General features: G+C 50.3%; 1 protein-coding gene and 1 long non-coding RNA gene across 18 annotated transcripts in view; one reads left to right on the forward strand and one right to left on the reverse strand.

Moving 5' to 3' along the window:
- Positions 1-16,785, reverse strand: part of Mapt (microtubule associated protein tau) — a 95,224-nt gene that overhangs the window by 55,420 nt on the left and 23,019 nt on the right. The gene's annotated exons all lie outside the window — the stretch shown is intronic.
- Positions 3,447-15,525, forward strand: LOC144376019 (uncharacterized). Its single transcript, XR_013436013.1, has 3 exons — positions 3,447-4,248; positions 12,818-12,887; positions 14,745-15,525. It is a non-coding gene; the product is annotated as an uncharacterized LOC144376019 (long non-coding RNA).

Genomic DNA, 16,785 nt, shown 5'->3' on the forward strand with positions numbered 1-16,785 from the left:
CGTCTGGACCACCATCTTTGATCATCTCCTGGGGTGCACCGAGCAGCTGCCCGACCCCAACCTGTCTGCTCCTGGAGGCAACAGGAGCTGGACCAGCCTGGACTCCCAGCCCTTGGCTCCTGAGGGGCAGGCACCGTCTCTGAAGCTTCCCTCGGGACCTTGTTCCCTGCTCAGACCTCTTTGTGGACTCCGGTGGATGGGACACCTGGAGCGCAGTCCAAAGCCCTGGGTTTGTCAGGGCCACTCATTAGCTGGGTGACACTGGACCCGTCAGTTGCCCTCTCTGAACAACAGAGTCTTCATCTGTTACTTGGGGATGAAGCCACACCTGTCTCACAGGGTGGCTGTGGGGTCACTGAAAAACTGTGAGCATTTCAGTAACCATCTAGACAAATGGGCCACCTTTGGAGCCACCACCACCAGGACCCTGTGAGGTGAGCCAGGAGAAGACTTGGGAGAGACAAGAAGATGAACCCAAAGCAGGACTCCTGGGCCCACAGGAGTCCTTCTGTAGCTTCTGTCCCAGTGGAGGGGATGGGACAGCAGGGGCCACAGGAAGACCACCTGGAGAGGATGGGAAGCCAGGGACTTCTGGGAAGGCTTGGGGGGAGGCAGTGAATGTCACAGAGACCACGGTCCCCGCCCCCCATTCCCTCCTGGGCAGTGCAGAGAGTGGCATGGAGCACAGGGAGGACTGGCAGGCTATTGGGAGGGTGGGGGGACAGAGGGCCTGGAACTTTCCATGCCAGAATCTCAGTTTGCTGGGAACATGGCCCAAAGCAGGGGAAGGTAGGAGTTTGAAAGGTCACAGGGGACAGCCCCGAAAGGGATCCTCTAGCCATGACATTTCATTAGCTGGGGACAATAAGGAGGATGGAGGGGGTGGGGAGAGCAGAATCAGGAAGGAAAGGTGGTAGTTTTTAAGATGGCTTCATTTCTATTTTTTGAGCCTGAGGACATACCCTGAAAGATGTAGGGGACATGGCTAATCAGCAGTTGTCTCTCAGTAATGAGTGACCTGAGCTCAGCGTGGCCTTGGGAGGATGGAAAATAAATGGTGTCTGCTGCATGCGCCAAAGAACGGCACACGGGGTCAAGCAGGCGTCCCTGAATCCTCCCCCCTGACAGGGACCCGGCCCCTGCTGTGCGGAGGATCAAGGCTGAGCTCAGGGTAGTGCAGGGCACACCTTGGCAGGGTCCCCGGGGCCCACTGCATTATGGGCTGTGCAACCCTGGGCAAGTCGCTCAGCCCTGCGGGTCCCATCTGTAAAGGTGGGGACTAGACGAGTTCTTGGGTGTCAAGCTCTGCAGTGCCGCCGTGGTTACTGTCATTAGGACCTTATCGTCTGTCACTCAGTGGAGCCTTTCTGTGCTCTGTTCGGATTTTAGGACTGAAACAGTCCCCGGGGTCAGGACTCCCCAGTGGAACCCGGTCCCGTGGCTGGCTTTGCCTGGCTTTGCCTTCTACTACTGCTCTGCCCCCGCTGCACTGGGAGGGGGCCTGAGGACGGTTCTAGGATTGGGAGCCCCGGGAAGCAGCACCGGACGCAAAACCCAGACCGGGGCTCCACAGCTAAGGCTCTTGTTGAAAATACCCGGGACACGTGGTACCCCCTTGGCCCTCCCAGCGCAGCCTCCGGCCAGGCAGGGCAGATGGCAGACCCTGTGAGATCATCCCCTGGTCCCGTGACGGCCTGGGGACGGGGCCAAAACCCTGTCCTGGTGCACCCTGTGTGAAGGCAACCGCTTGTGAGAGGGACCCGGGAAAGGCGCGCACCGGCCTGGAGGGCCCCTGCGTCGGCCAGAGAAAACAGTGGTGGTAAAAACGTGCAGAAGGGACTCTTTATAAACGAGAAACTAACGCATCGATGTCAGTGCGCAGACTCAGGTCCCTAAAGGAGACCCGGCTGACCCTCCTCCCGGCCTCGGGAAGGTGTGAGCCACCGCGGCTTTCGCTGGTCACGTCTCTGTTTTCATCTCAGTTTTAAACACGTACTATACATACAACCTGGTGAAAAGCAATAAGCACCCCGTAGAAAAAGCTGGCAAGAGAGTCAGAGGAAGTAGGCAATGGAATTCTACCTGGAAAAATGACAGACACCTCTCTTGGGGTGGGAGTGCGCGTGCGCCCCTGTGTGCACGCGCTGGAAGCCTGACACTCATCAAGAGGGAGACAAGGAATGCAGACTGTGACCCAGCCTTTGTCCCCACCCTCATGTCTGAGAGGATTCTGGGTCTTCCAGGTGTCACAGGAGTTACTACCCCAATCAGGCAACAATACTAAAACCACTGAATGGTAACTCGATGGGGAATTTTATGGTCTGGAAACGATCATCCCAGTGCATGTGGCCTTCAATAATTGAAAAGGAGGCTCAGCATTGCATTTCTTTTCTGTAACTAAATCTAAAAATTCAGATGTCCCTCTAATCTGGGCAGGAGCTGCAGATCCCACCTGGCCTTCAGGACAGCTCAGACGGGTCTCAGCTTCCAGCCTCCGGTCCTGCAGCAAGCTCTCCAGGGAATCGCGTCTACACAAATTTCTCAGCTTGCCAATCTGGCTTTGGCTCAAATCAATCTCTGGGGAGAGTTTGTCTGCCTTAAAACAACCACAAAGGTGGATTCTTGTGGCTTGTACAAACCTAGAAGCTCTTCTGGAGGACATGGGCCCTGGGTGGGAATCAGGGAGGACAGGGATGAGGTGGCATGTGGGGCTGTGGTGCACCAGGGAGCAGAGGGGCACTGGGAAAAGCTCCTGGCCAAAGGGCGCCTTCCCAGGTGATGTGCTCTCCTGGACTGGCGGGAGAGGACATCTCTGCAGGGGAGGTACACAGTGTCAAGTCCTGGGTTAACCTGTTAAAACACAGCACGGGGGCCAGGCATAGCAGTGCAAGCCTGTGATCCCAGCAACTCATGAGGCTGAGGCAGGAGGATGGCAAGTTCAAGGCTAGTCTCAGCAACTTAGTGAAACCCTTGATAACTATTTTTTTTTTGAGTCCCTGCCTCCAAATAAAAAATAAAAAGGGCTGGGATTTAGCTCAGGGATAGAGCACCCTGGGTCCAATCCCCAGACTGCAAAAACCAACCAACCAATACAAAGCAAAACAAAACATGATCGCAGGGAAGGCCTGTGTCTGAGGCCTGTGGGGAGGTCTGTTTCAGCAGGGCACCTCTTTGCCACGGGCCTCCTCTGTGTCACCCTTCCAGGGCTCATAGAGTGCAGAGGAAGCTCAGGTGCACACTTCAGGTGTCTGGGAAATACCACTACATGCTCATTTCAGAAGACATCCCCATGTATACCACGTCAGCCTGATCCTGCCTCCTCTGGAGGCTCAGGTTGGAAAGAATCCAGAGACCTGGCCAGGAATTCTTGACCTCCATGGCCTCCTGCTTCCCTCCTGCACTCGACTCCTGGCTGGTCTTTATACTTTTTTTGGGGGGGAGGGGTACCAGGGATTGAACTCAGGGGCACTCAGCCACTGAGCCACATCCCCAGCCCTATTTTGTTTTTATTTAGAGACAGATCTCACTGAGTTGTCTTGCACCTTGCTTTTGCTGAGGCTGGCTTTGAACTTGCGATACTCCTGCCTCAGCCTCCTGAGGCGCTGGGATTACAGGGATGCGCCACTGCACCCGGCTTGATCTTTACTCTTGTGCCCATCACATCAGGCTCCCATTGATCGTTCCCACTGGCCGCCACCAGAGGTGAGCACCTTGATGGGGAGTACTGGTGCGAACTGACTCTGCCTGGCGCCCTGAGTGCTTGGTGTGGAGAGGGCACTTTGTGAGTGGATGAATGAAAGAATCAATTCAAGAATGAAATGACACTCCACACCTTGTTAGTGCCATGTGTGGGGGTCGTGTGCGCTATTCTCTCTCATTTCCAGGCCTTCGTGTATGCTGCCGTGCAAGCTCAGGCTTTATCAAAGCAGCCCCTGCTTCCAGAAGCCTTCTCTTGCATGGGCCACTCCAGCTCCTGGAAAGATAGCTAAACCCTGATACGCACTGGAGAGAATATTTGCTGGAGTTGTGGGATGGAGGCAGAGATTGTGTCCTGAATCCCGAAGTCACATATGAGGTCACTAGAACAGAGAGATGAAGTGACTTGCCTAAGGTCACAAAGCTAGTCAAAAGTAAAATCGGAATTCAAATCTAAGTCAGGAGGAAACATCTCCCATACTGAGGAGACCCAGAGGAAGGCTGAAAACCACTGTGTCCCACAGCATCTGAACCACGGGCGTGATACTGCAGGTAAAATGACCTTCTATTTTCTTAGAAAATACAACCTCTATGCCATAAAAACAGAAAGCTTGTAGCCACTCCAAGCTACTGCCTGCCTTTGTCCCTTTCAATAGATTTTTACTACTCTCTCTTCTCTTTGGGGCCCCAGCACAATTCTAGGACATTGCAACTGTGCTTTCAAATAGAAGAAAATGATCTGATTCCTTCCAGCCACAGAATGGTGACAAAAATATGATAAAGTGAACTGAGTCACATCTCTCCCCAGAAGAAAAACAGAATCCCATAATGTGGAATGTGCACAGAGGGAACATGTTAGGTCAAGAGAGACCCCTGCTCATGCAGGCCAGGCACAAAATATAGGGCTCTCCTTAGATGTGGTCCAGGGACATTTGGGGCATGGGTTCCTGCTCTGTGCCTTGGTCTTCAAAGGTTCAGGGTGAAGTCTCATCACATGATTATCTGCCAAGGACGTGCCACTCACACTTCAATTCCTCAACAGAAAAGAATGAGCAGAGGAGCCAGGTGCTGGGGTGCGCTCCTGTAATCCTAGGTCCTTGGGAGGTTTAGGTAGGAGGATCACAAGTTCAAGGCCAGCCTGGACAACTTAGTGAGACTGTCTCAAAGTAAAAAGGGCTGGGGGTGTGGGTTTGATCCCCAGAATTAAAACAAAAATGAGCAAATTAGAAACCTCTTTGTAAAAACCTGTTACCATTAAAGAACACAGTCATTTTTCCTGGGAGCCACAAAATGTTGATTAATAAGCACCATCCAAGGGACACAGGATGTCTCGATCCCTCAAGCCCCGTGCTCCAAAGGCTTGTTCTAGGTGAAAAAGTAGAAAAATGAGGTGAGATGCTTCGACAGAGCTACAAAATGAGCTGATTAGGAAAATCTGATCAGACCCTCAGAGCAAGGATATTGCCAGATCCAAATTTATATCCTAAGGTGGCTACTTCTCCTTCTTCTTCCAGACCTTGCTTTAATCATTCAGTCCTCTAAGAAGCAAACACAAGCACTTGCATGTAAGGTAGCAGGCAGGACAGTGGCCTCTTAGAAGTCCCTGGCCGAATCCCCAGAACTGTGAACGTGCTGCTTGGCATGGCAGGAGGAGTTGGGCTGCGGGTGGAATTAGGTGCTCACCAGCCGACTAGGACAGGGAGCTCACCCTGGGTGACAGGGTGGTCCAATGTGGTGATGAGGGGCTTCAAACCTGCACGAGGGTGGAAGTGGTTCAGAGCGGGTCCCCGTGAGAAAGAGTGACGGTTGTAGCTGGCTTTGAAGATAGAAGGGGTCACAGGCCCAGGAGTACAGCGACCTTTAATACTGGAAAGGGCCAGAGAGCCAGTTCTGCCCTGGACCCCCTAGTGAGGAACGCAGCCTCGCCAATGCCCTGGCCTTGGCCAGTGTGGGCCTCTGGATTTCTGACCTCCAGAACTGTCAGATGATATATTTGAGCTGGGTTAAGTCACTAAACTTGTGGTGATTTGCTACAGCAGCAAATAGAAGACTCTGTTCAGTGCATGTGGACTAGCGCTTCAATGACAACTTGAATTTTGAGAGATAGAGGGAAAGAAAAGGACTTGGGTGGTGCATCTGCCGTGTGGCAGGCACTGTGTCAGATTTTGGGCCACTGGGCGCTCTTGGTCTCCCCAAGGCTGCCCTCTAGCCTGGTAGACACTGCCAGAGCCCGGGGCAGCCGACGGCTCTGAACATCTCTAAGAGGCCTTTGGCCTCAGCAGGTGCAGTGCAGAGCCAGGCTCAGAACCTGGCTCCTTGGTCCCCAGAGCACTTTGCATTTCTCAGTGGGGGCTTCCTTTCTTCATGCTCAAGCTAAAGGACCCCAAAGCCCCCAGTGCCTGCTGTCTGGTTGTGTTCATGGAGGGCCCACAATGACAGCCCCCTTTTCTCTCCACGCCCTGCAGGGCCCACTTGTCCTTCCATGGCCTCGCCAGTGGGCACAGAGGGGCGAGGACACAGGCTGCGAGTGCTGGAGGGAGGAGGGCACTCGGGTGCGGAGTCGGCCCCTCAGACATGCTCTGTATCGGTGGCTGCACATTTGCACACCGGAAGAGGGCTCCTCCTCACTCTGAACCACAGATTATATGGGTCCCAGGTGGGGCAAGATGGCCAGGGACTCACCTGGATAGACCTGGCACGGGAGAGAGTGCTGGAGGGGCAGTCAAGGCAGCAGAGGGGGCCTTTCCTGCTCTCAGGGACCCAGTTCATTAAGAGCAATGCTTGTGCTTAAGAGGGCACACACTCGGGCCCAACCATTAGTCCCTTCTGTGAAGATCACTTTAAATAAAAGCTGCCAAGCTCGGGGTGTAGGAGGCATCTATTATTAATGGACAGAGAAAAGCAGGCTCCGAAGTGATGGGATGGCCGCTTGCAACACATTTGGAGGTGGATTTGGGGACCGATTCAGACATGTCAGCAGGATAATAAATAAAGTTTATAGCTGCTTTCTATGCACAAAATGCATTATTGATGTTGTGTGTGCCCGGAGCACAATGTGTGCATGTGCCCTCCCATCCTACAGGCAATTCCAGGACAGCTGGGGGCAGGAGGAGGCCACAAGGGGAGAGGACTGTGTGAGTAGCAGCCATTTGGCCCAGCTCTGGCTGAGTGGCTAGGGAGACCTTGTTGACCAGGACAGGGAGCAGGTACTCTGAGGAAGGCATGTACCAACCCCACCAGGGACCCAGACAAAGGAACAGACTTGGCCCCTGCCTGTGGACATATTCCGTCTGGCCACAGAGGCACATATGCAAATAGTGAGTGACACAGGGGTCATTTCAGAACAAAGTGACCCCCTGGTCAACTCAATTCATGGAATGCTACCTACTACGTGCAGGACACCAGGCTGGACAGAGGGATGGAAGACAGATTCCCTGCCCTCTGGGGTCTGGTTGGGAGGGGACACAAAGAGAGAAAGAGTTCAAGAAGAGAGTGAGGAACAACTAGCCTGAACCCCAGGCGCCCAGAATCTGTGAGCTACGTGTGAATAGGTGCTAGAGATGGACCGACCGTAGGGGCGCAAGGAGATGGAGCTCTGGAAGACTGGTAAGGCTGGTGAGGTGAACTTGAACTTAACACTTGAAGGGAGGGCAGGCTAGTGGGAACAATACCACCCCCCCACACACCCCCGGGCTGGAGAGAGGCAGTGCAAGGCCATTGTGAGGCAAGGGGGACATCAAAGGGCAAAGGGACACCACTGGTCAAGGAGGTGACAGTTGAAACAGAGGACATCTGGGAGGAGCTCAGATCAGAATGACCTGAGGCCAGGAGCCAGCTGAAGTCCTGCACAGCATCATGGGGACAGTTCCTCAAGGACCCCTAGCAGCCACTGACCAGTCCCGTGCCCTGGAAATTAACAAAGGAAGAACAGCTATCCTGAAGTGGGCTCTGTGGTCAGTGACAGAGCTGCTAATTCTTGCAGGGTCCAAATTCCTGTGCCGCCCGAGGGCGTGGGGATGGTAAGTGAAGTGGCCCTGGCGGTGTGCCCACCCCTGACCACTGTTCAGAGTGATCCTTGGACCAGGAGCAGCGGCGAGTTACATAATTAAGGGGCCCAGGCCAGAACTTCCTCCTTAGAAAAGTGCACAAAGCCTTTGAGAAGCAGAGCCAAGGAGGAGTGGAAGAGAGGACAGGATAGTGGGGGTGGGGATGGAGGAGGAGACGGCAGCCCAGCCCGGTCCCTTGGAGGGCTGGGAAGGCCTCTTGGGAGGCACAAATCCCAGCGCAGCCTCAGCTGTCAAGACAGCAGAGCCCTCCACCATGGCTTTTCAAATTCCAGTGAGGGGCTTTTGGAGACAGCAGCCCTCCCCAGAGAGTCTGTCCAGGAAGGCTGGAGCGTGTCTGTCCAGCCACAGAAGAGCGAACCTCCCTCCCTCACGTGGTTACCTACACAGAAGCTCCCCTGGCCTTCCCCGGTTATTAACCATGGCTGTTAAGCCCAGTGGGACTGGAGGTCCTCCTAAGAGGAGAAAAGCTCCAACTGGCCTCAAGTCCCGCCCACCTTCAGTCTGGTAAGGAAAGAGGATGTGACAGAGGCCTGTGCAGTCAGCCAGGCGCCTGTCACCCCAGCCACCGGCAGGCTGAGGCAGAAGGACAGCAAGTTCAAGGGCAGCCTGGGCAACTCAGGGAGACTCTGCCTCAAATAAAAAATAAAAGGCCTGAGGATGTAGCTCAGTGGCAGAGCAGCTGCCCAGCACACACGAGCCCCCGGGTTCAGTGCCAGTGATGGTGGGGGTAGGGGTGCTGAATCTCCCAGCTGAGGGTCGGGGAAGGGAGAGAGAAGCTGGCTCCTGCTGGGGTCAGAGGTGCTCCCGCAGTTCCAGTTCTGGGTGTCTCCAAGAAGTGCTGACTCTGCATCCACCTGGGAACATGCCCCAGTGTCTGCCTGCACCTGTGCTGGCCCATCTCTAGCTAGCAGGTGGCGCACAGCAAGAAAAGTGTAGTGACAGGAGCCCACTGGACACAGGTTCAACCAAATGGCCGACGCCATTTGATCAACTTGTACAACAAAATAATTTTTTTCCCCAGTCCTACGGACTGAATCCAGAACCTTGCACAAACCAAGCAAGTGCTCCGCCACTGCGCTACCTCCTCAGCCCTTTGCAGATTTTCTTTTGAGACACAGGTCTCAGTTCTTCAGACTGGCCTAGTTTAAGGACATCCTCCTGCCTCAGTCTCGGAGTCACTAGAATTCCAGGAGGGTACCATCACGCCAGTCTGAAATGGATTTTTTTAAATTATGAATTTTATTGCTTGAATAATTAATCAGGAAGTAGCTATGCACGGAAAAAAAAAAGAATTAAGAACAAAAGAGTGTATCAGTGGTATGGTTCAGTAGTTGATAAACTGTAGAAACCTCTGCAGCTATCTCATTTTTATTAAAATTCACCTATTAGTAATGAAACAATGATTTACATAAAATATCATTTTATATAAGACTGCAACCAAAAGATGAAAACTCAAGTAGATAGAAAAAGTACTTAATAAACAATCATGTTATTTTCTTTTATTCTTGCTTTCTTTATTTCTTGAGGGGCTGGGGATGGAACCCAAGGCCTTGCTCATGCTAGGCAAGTGCTCTACCAATAAGCTATGTCCCCAGCCCTTTTCCTTTTTTGTATTATAATATTTAAATTTTATTTTAGAAAATCTTGGTGCAATGATATGAGAGTTCAATAAGAGAAACATTTTATTATCTGAATTTCTTTTCTGGCCCCTGTTAAAATCACTTCATTCCATGATTATTTCTGAAACTAATTTAGTCCTATAAAAATGGGGGGCTGCTAAAACAAAGGTTAGCTCTAGTTGTCAAGTGGAGACACCACTGTCCTGTAAGGTGTCACCTGGTGATAGAGTGGGCCCCTTCAATGACCAGCCAGCTCCATCAGCCACAGGTCTGCAAGAAAATAAAGATGGACTTTTCCCGAGACCACCAGGTGCCCTGGTCTTGTTCAATGCTCCTTTCTCCAAACACTACCTCATACAGCAGCCCGGGAGACAGAGAATTCCAGAAAGTAAAGCTCAGAATATGAAGGTTGGCAATAGCTTCCTGGGGCCAGGATGTGAAAGATGATCAGAGCCTGCTGGTGGCTGTGCTCCCGGCTGGGTCAGGCCCCGCTTGGCCCTGGACACAGAGGCAGCAGCCAGCGCGTGTGGCCCCTGCAGCTACGACCTACTTCCTGGGCTACTGGCAGGGACAGGGCAGCAGTGACAAAGCAAAAATAAGTGAGTGTGGAGTGAGCCCAGGCCAGTGGAATTTCAGAGCAGTCCACCTCTTTTAGAGGATGAGAAGCAGGAGTCGCGGGTAGAAGACTCTAATCTTGGGAATTGATTTACAGTGGCCTTGGTGATGGAAAAAAAAAAACCCTAGGGTCTAGAGCTGAAAGATCTGGGCTCAAATTCTGAGTTTGTTGGTTTGCTTTTTTGGGGGGTGGGGTGGGGATTGAACCCAGGGGTACTCTACCCCTGAGCTACAACCCTAGCCCTTTTTATTTTTCATTTTGAGACAGGGTCTTGCCAAGTTGCTGAGGTTGGCCTTGAAATACAGGCGTGTGTCACTGTACCTGGCCAAATTCTGGCTCTTATTGTACTGGCTGTGTGACGTGGGCAAGTGACTTGACCACCCTGAGTCCCACTGTCCTTATTTATGATGCAAGGCTACGACCCTAACCTCTGAAGCCTGTCCTGAGATGGACACAGTCTGTTCTCTGAGGACCCCTCCTTAGTTTTCAGTAACAACATAAAATATTCTAGAGGACCAGAATGAAAGCATGTTGGGGCTTATGCACCCCTCCTCAGAGCTGGCTTGGTGTTGAGGCCCAGAAACTTCTCCAGGAATGCAGAGTGCCAGACTCAGCCTGTCAGAGGGTGGAGGTGGCAAGGCTGGACGTCCATGACAAGCTCCCAAAGCCTGTGCCTTGGGCTCAGTTAACAGCAAAACAAAGGCCAGGTAATCCTGGCATTTTAGATAAATGTGCACGTTGTGGGTAATGGAGAAGAAATCACCAGGACACCCGATACATGGGACTTAGGGGACCGGACTGCAGGTGGGGAAAATAACAAGGAAGAAAAGGAAGGTCTAGCTCACGATTTAAAGAACAATGGGGTTTGGCTTTGGCTTTATGTTGGAGCTAACAATTATTGAGCTTTTTGTGTATAACCCAGGTCACGAGCCCAGGGTGGCCATTTTTACCATTGCCCGGGGAAGATGACTCAGAGGCAAGCACAGCCAAGGAATGGCCCTTCCAGGTTCTTGGTGACATCATTTGAGTGACTGCATCCAGGTGTACCTGATATCTATTCCTGAATTTTTCAGATCTAAGAGCAAGAGTGAAATTGTGTGCAAAACCAGTTTCTTGGGCTTCTGTTACTTGCAATTGAAAAGTTAACACATTCTCTGAAATCCTAGACTGCATATGTGGGTCCCCCTCACCTGAAGTCACTTTTCCTTATCTGTATAATGGGAATGGCCACACCGTCCCCAGGCACTGGGCTGCCCCATGTGAGATGTATAACAGATCTTGGTTTAAATGAAACAGACCATTTCATGAAATAATATATTGTTATCTAGGAAAATGTCCTCACCATCCTATCTATTTGGGGAGATTGATTTTGCAGGGGTTCATTTATTCATTCAAAATAAGCTACTGAGGACAGGTGCAGTGGTGCACACCTGTAATCCCAGCAACTCGGGAAGCTGAGGCAGGAGGATCACAAGTTCAAAGCCAGCCTTAGCAACTCAGAGAGGCCCTAAGCGCCTTAGCAAAATCCTGATTCAAAATAAAATAAAAAGGGCTGGAGATGTGGCTCAGTGGCAAAGCACCCCTTGATGAAATCTCCAGTACCAAAACATGAAAAAAATGATTTTTAACAATTAGAAAAAGCTACTGAGTATCACCCAAAATGCAAGCTTGTGCATTGCAATAGAAATACTGTATATCTATTGATGTCTGGCTCTGGCCCAGGGATCTGGATTCAGCTCACAGGGTGGGGCCTGGTACTCAAGTGAGTCAAGTGATTCTAATGTGGAGTTAAGGTAGGCATCCAGGGTACAGGTACCATCCCCACAGCACTGAGTGACACAGACACTTCTGTTCTTATAAAGGTGCTGGAAGGGAAGACAGTGGACAGTCAAGTGAGCCAAGTGTCAAGAAGGAAGGCCAGTGAGCCACAGGAGTGTGAGATGGGTACTGTGTCATCTGGGGTTTGAGAAAACATCCTTGGGGCAGCAATATTTATGCTGAGATCCAAAGGGTGAGTACAAGTTTGCAAGGTGGAACGGAGGATGTAGGAAAGAATGTTGGAAAGGCCCCAAGACAAAAAAAACTACAGAGTTTTCAAAAACTAAAAGATGGCCAAGAGGCTGGAAGATGCAGATGTGTGAAGCCATCAGAACATGGGACTTGTTTGTTACTGCACACAATCCTGGCTGTGCTGACTAATATAAGTGGGTACAGGAGGAAGGTGGGGCTGAGTCCTGGTTGGGTGCCAGTGAAGAGGGTGGTCATGTTGGAGGAAATGGAGGTTGCAAAAGTATTGAGGATGGCTTAAATAAAAGTCTGGCTGGGAAAAGGAGAGAGCTAAGAGGTGGGGGTGAATGGAGAGGGCATTGGTTTTGTTTTGCTGTAAAGAGGAGAATTAATTATTTAAACCTAAATGCTGACAGGGAAATAGTTGAGGAGGAGAGGAGAGAAATAGAAGGGAAAAAATAAGATGTAAGCAAGGTTCCTGAAATGGTGGGAGAGGCAGAGGGATGGCAACTGGGACACGGGGTGCAGGAGGACCTGGATTTAGCAGAGCCACCCAAGCCAGCTGCCTGCAGAAGTGCCCAGGGTGAACTTTGACCCTGAACAGAACAGTGCTGAATTAGCGCACCCAGAACGCTGACTCTGGGCCTCCCACCACACGGGTCAGTGGAGCAAAGAACCTGGACCCTGGAGTGTAGGCATTTGCTTTTTCCTCTTTTTTTTTTTTTTTTTGAGAGAGAGAGAGAGAGAGAGAGAGAGAGAGAGAGAGAGAGAGAGAGAGAGAGAGAGAGAATTTTTTAATATTTATTTTTCAGTTTTTGGCGGACACAACATCGTTGTTTGTATGTGGTGCTGAGGATCGAACCCGGGGCGCATGCATGCCAGGTGAGCGCACTACCGCTTGAGCCACATCCCCAGCCCTGCTTCTTCCTCTTAAGATTATCACACCAAAGACTCCCCCAGCCCCCACACATAAGGGCCACCAGCCTGCAGAACAAGACACATTCAATTGCCTAATTGTGTGGATTCTATTTCCAGCATGGAAATGATCCAGTATGGACCAATACGTCTTCCTCCCCCAGTTTTTCATTTTGAAAGTTTTCAAACCTACAGAAAGTTTGCAGAAATAAGACAATAAGCACCATATACCCAAACAGCAAGATTCACCAATTGTTAACTTGGCAACATTTGTGTTCTCTGTATGCATATATATAATTTTATATATGTAAATATATGCATGTGTGTGTGTATATATATATATATATATATAATTTTTCCTGAGCTATTTGAGAATCAGCTATGGACAGCCTGGTGCCCCTCCCTAAGAAGCTTCTTGGGGACAGGGATGTTTATGCCAAGACCTGAACCAGGAGAAGTCAGCAAGGTGAAAGGGAGGGTAGAAAAACCTCTCTACAAAGAACAATCCTGTTTCCTGCAGAACCCTCACCCCACTCGCACACCTACGTCAGGGTAAGCACCCAAAAACCAAAACTTCTTGAGTGCCCACAGGATGCTCCAAATGTTTCAGATTTTGGAACATTTGGATTTCAGAATTTCAGATTAGGGAGCCTCTGCAACAATGTCTAAGCAAATATTCCTGAATCTGGAGCACTCCAAATCTAAAGCCCTTTTGGTTCTAAGCATTTCAGACAAGGGATGCTCAACCTGTGTAAGCCTGCACTCTGATTTCTCTAATTGTCCAAAGGTGTCCTTTATAGATGGATCTTTTTCTTTGACCCAGGATCCAGTTAAGGATTGTATTTAGTAATACTTAAAAAAAAAAAAAAAAAAAAAAGACTGTGCCCGAGCTGGGCGCAGTGGCATACGGCTATATTCCCAGTGATTCGGGAGGCTGAGGCAGGAGGATTGCAAGTTCGAGGTAATTTGGTGAGGCTCTAAACTATTTAGTGAGACCTTGTCTCAAAATAAAAAATAAAAAGGACTGGAGACTTAGCTGAGTAGTAAAGCTGTCCTGGGTTCAATTCCCAGCACACACACAGAAATCCTTTTAATTCCTATTTTATTTATTTATTTTTTATTTTTTTTTAAGAGAGAGAGAGAGAATTTTTAATATTTATTTTTTAGTTCTCAGCAGACACAACATCTTTTGTTTTGTGTGTGGTGCTGAGGATCGAACCCGGGCCGCACGCATGCCAGGCGAGCACGCTACCGCTTGAGCCACATCCCCAGCCCCTATTTTATTTATTTTTTAAAGAGACAGGTCTGACTATGCTGCTCAGACTGGCTCTGAACTCCCGGGATCAAGCAATCCTGCCTCAGCCTCCAAAGTAGCTGGGACTACAGGTGTGCAACCACCACACCCAGCTTCACTCCAATTTCAAATTGAACTTTTTTTTCTTATTTACAAAGCAATATATGCACATGTTATCCAGTACAGGGAAGTACAGAGAAACAGAAGCGCTTCCCACCATTGGAGAAATCCCTTTTGATGTTTTCTCACATTTCCTCTTTACTTTTTCCCATGCATTTTAAAACAGTCAAGATTATATTGAAAATACAATTTTTTTTTTTTTTTGTGCCAGGCCCTCACCCTGCAGGTGGAGTGTGGTACTGCAGGTGAAGTTTAGGGCAAGTGCTCCACCACTAAGCCACCACCCTGGGCCATGCTCTCATTATGTCAGAGTGTTTCCTTCCCTTTTTTGGTACTGGGGAATACCACGGAGCTACATCCCTAGACTTCTTTTTTTTTTTTTTTTTTTTTTTTTTTTAATTTATCCTTAGATAGGATCTGCCTAAGTTGCTGAGGCTGGCCTCAAACTTGTCATCCTCCTGCCTACTGGAATTACAGGTGTGGCCACCGTGCCTCGTCCCACATTTCCTCACGGTGTTTAGAACTCCATCGTCTTGCCTTCTAATGGGTATGTGCCATTACATAACTCTTTCCCAGAGGATGGACATTTAGCCTGTTTCCGAGATTTCCTATTATAACATTTTGATGAATGTCTTAGTATATAAATCTATTCCATGTGACTAGTTATTTCCCTGGGACAGTTATTTCCCTGGGACATATTTCTAGAAGTGAAATTCTGAACCTGAGAAGTAATATTTTTATGGCTCTCTGTGTATACTGCCCCTAATTGCTTCCTGTGAATCCGTCCAAACCTACTCCTGCTTGTCTTGTATGGGAACCTGCCTCAGAAAACTGCTGTCTTCATAGGAGGGAAGCAACCTGAGGGCGAGTAGAACCGAGGGGCACAGAGGGGGAAAAGTGTGGCCCTGGAGGGAAAAACCCATCAAAATCCCCGTCCACAGCAGAAACCCAGGAGAGAGGGTGTAGCCCACCAGATCCCAGGGCCCCAGCTCTGCCCGGCTCATGAGAGGCATTCAAGAAATAGTTGTCTGCGTGGATAAAAGAATCTCCGAACATATTTCTGAGTTCTTATCGTGGGTCCAAAACAAGAGAGAGAGAAGGTGAGGCCGGGTTCAAGCCCGAATTCATCCTGTTCATGATCAAGTGTCCTGGGCTGAGAACCTGCAGACCTCCTCCCGGACCAGCAAGGTCCCAACCCAGCTCAGCTCTCTGATCCAGCAGCTGAGAAGACACAGGAGGGACAGACCTGGTGTGTCTCAGGTGCCACTTCCCTGCACCTTGAAGGAAACAGTGGGGCCTCTGGCTGACCAGGGGCCTGGACTAGAGGGGAGGCGAGTCCCCGTCACAGTGTTTCACAGTGGACACTGTCACTCTACTGGAATGACTTCACATCAGCAACTCCTAGTTGTCATTGGGACTCCAGGTGGCAGGAGAAGCTCTACTGGCTGAGCTGGCCTGGGTGGCCACAGGGACATGTGGGATGCTTGATTCCCAGGAGCCGCATGGCCAGGGAGGGTGGGCATGACATCACTGTCACCCATGGGGAAAAGCTGGCTCTGTGTAGTCACAGGTTTCCAGGCCTTAGTACTGAGGCTTTGGTGCTGTTTTGGGTCTTGTTTGCCTCAAAGGGCAAGTGACTGGATGAGCAGGTTTGGAGTGAAGGCCAGGACGCAGGGACAGGGACACCGCCGGCCCAGTGCTCCCCAGTGTTTGGGGGATGTTAAGCATGCCCCACTCCCCATGATCTCTGCTCCTGACCATGGACTGAGCAAAACTGAGCCTTCAGAGTGACAGGTGACTTCACACTCACGTGGCTCAGCACGCATATTTGAAGTGGGCTTTGGAGATTGCAGACTTTGAACACCTGCTGGGGCAGTGAGGCGGCTGCATCCTGGCCTCGCCAGCTGGAACTGGGGGCCGCCGCCTCCTCTGCAGATTTGCTGGAGCCTGTCTTAGGCCTGTGAGGCAGGATTATGATTGGATTCCAGGAGAGACAGAGCTCAGTAGTGAAATGCAAAATGAAGGGCTTGTGAAATGCACTAAGAATGCATTTAAGGATCTTTTCTTTAAAATCACTCAATGAGTGGGGCTGGTGGCTCATACCTATAATCCCAGCAACCCAGGAAGCTAAGGCAGAAGGATTACAAGTTCAAGGCCAGCCTCAGGAATTTAGCGATAGCACCTCAAAATAAAAGTTAAAAAGGGCTGGGGCTATATAGCTCAGTGATAGAGTGCCTGCCTAGAATGTATAAGCTCCTGGGTTCAATCCCAGTACTGTCCAAAAATATAAAAAATAAAAAATCGAGTACTTACAAAGCACTTATAACATGCAAAGCTCTATTCACCAGTTTTGAATCACAACTCTGTGAGGCAGCTATTGCCACTGTTCCAGTCCTAGAGATGAGGAAGGCACAGAGAGGTTGAGTGACCTGCCCAAGTTCAAGTTCACAG

The sequence above is a fragment of the Ictidomys tridecemlineatus genome, chromosome 3 (assembly GCF_052094955.1).
Source record: "Ictidomys tridecemlineatus isolate mIctTri1 chromosome 3, mIctTri1.hap1, whole genome shotgun sequence".
Classification (NCBI taxonomy): Eukaryota; Metazoa; Chordata; class Mammalia; order Rodentia; family Sciuridae; genus Ictidomys; species Ictidomys tridecemlineatus.